Source organism: Mustela lutreola, chromosome 15 (genome assembly GCF_030435805.1).
Source record: "Mustela lutreola isolate mMusLut2 chromosome 15, mMusLut2.pri, whole genome shotgun sequence".
NCBI classification, from domain to species: Eukaryota; Metazoa; Chordata; class Mammalia; order Carnivora; family Mustelidae; genus Mustela; species Mustela lutreola.
Genome location: NC_081304.1, coordinates 58033472 through 58034817, shown reverse-complemented (window position 1 = coordinate 58034817; position 1346 = coordinate 58033472). Strand labels below are relative to the sequence as shown.

General features: G+C 43.9%; 1 non-coding gene across 1 annotated transcript; it reads right to left on the bottom strand.

The window, feature by feature from the left end:
* Positions 1-656: 656 nt before the first annotated feature.
* TRNAK-CUU (transfer RNA lysine (anticodon CUU)) lies at positions 657-729 on the bottom strand. Its single transcript has one exon. It is a non-coding gene; the product is annotated as a tRNA-Lys (tRNA).
* Positions 730-1346: the final 617 nt, after the last annotated feature.

The following is a 1346-nucleotide window of genomic DNA, read 5'->3' as shown; positions in this document are numbered from 1 at the left end:
CTTCCCTCTCTCTCTCTCTGCCTGCCTCTCGGTCTACTTGTAATCTCTCTCTGTCAAATAAATAAATAAAATCTAAAAAAAAAAAAAAAAAAAAAATTTAAAAAAAAAAAAGAAAGAAAAAAAAAACAACGAAAAGTAACAGGACCCATAACCGGGTCTGTGTTTTGGAAGGATCACTCTGGTTACAGTGTGGAGGGTAGATTGAACCAGGGTACGAGGCCGCTGCGCCAAGGCTGAGAGATGCTGGTGACCTGGTCCCAGCAGGCTAGAAAGATGTGGTGGGTTGTGGGGATTGGTGGTGCCAGGATTAAGGGAGGTATTTTAAATGCCAAGCCAATGCATGAGTGGATCACAGTGCCTTGTACAATGCTTGATGCATCATAAATGGATTGATTTCCTTCCTCTTTCGTGTCCTGAACTAAAAACCCTCCCTCACTGAATCCTGCACACACATTTTTATGGAAAGACCTATCTAAAACTCCTTATGCAGTTTTGCCTTTGTCCCTGTACCCTCCACCAAGAACAGTGCTGTCCCATCAAAATGAAGGTGAGCCAGCCACGTATACCACATACATCAGCTTAAACTTTCTAGGAGCTGTATTCCAAAACTAATGTGAAATAACTGAAGTTGATTAATTTTTAAAAAGTAGGCTCCATGCCCAACATGGGGCTTGAACTCATGACCCTGAAATCAAGAGTCTCATGGTCTACCGACTGAGCCAGCCAGGCGCCCCTGGAATTAAGTTTAATCGTGTATTAACTCACCATGGAGAGAATATTACATCTCCACATGTAGTCAATTAAAAATCATTACCAGGATGTTATACATTCTTTTCCTTGTGCTGAGAGTTAAAATCCAATGAGTGTTTTAGACCTACAGCATATTTTATTCCCGACCTGCCACACTTTAAATGCTCAAGAGTTGTGGCGTCTGGGTGGCTCAGTAGGTTAAGTGTCCGACTTCGGTTCAGTTCACCCTGATCTTGGGGTCCTGGGATAGGGCCCCACATGGGGCTCCACGTTCAGTGGCACATCTGCATGCCCTTCCCACCCCTCCCCCAGCTCATGCTCTCTCTGTCTCTTATTCAAATAAATAAATAAAATTTTAAAAAATAAAATGCTCAAGAGTGACCTGTGGCTAGCGGTAACCATAGAAGACAGAGCACAGTGCTAGATGGTAAACTCCTTACAGACAAGGCCAGTGTGTTCAGCTGGTGTCCCCAGGAACTAGCTCAGGGCTTGATACAGAGTCAATGTCCAGGAACTGCTTGTTGGACAGAAGGATGGATGGATGCATGCATGGATGCATGTATGGAGGCATGGATGGAAAGATAGATGGATGGATG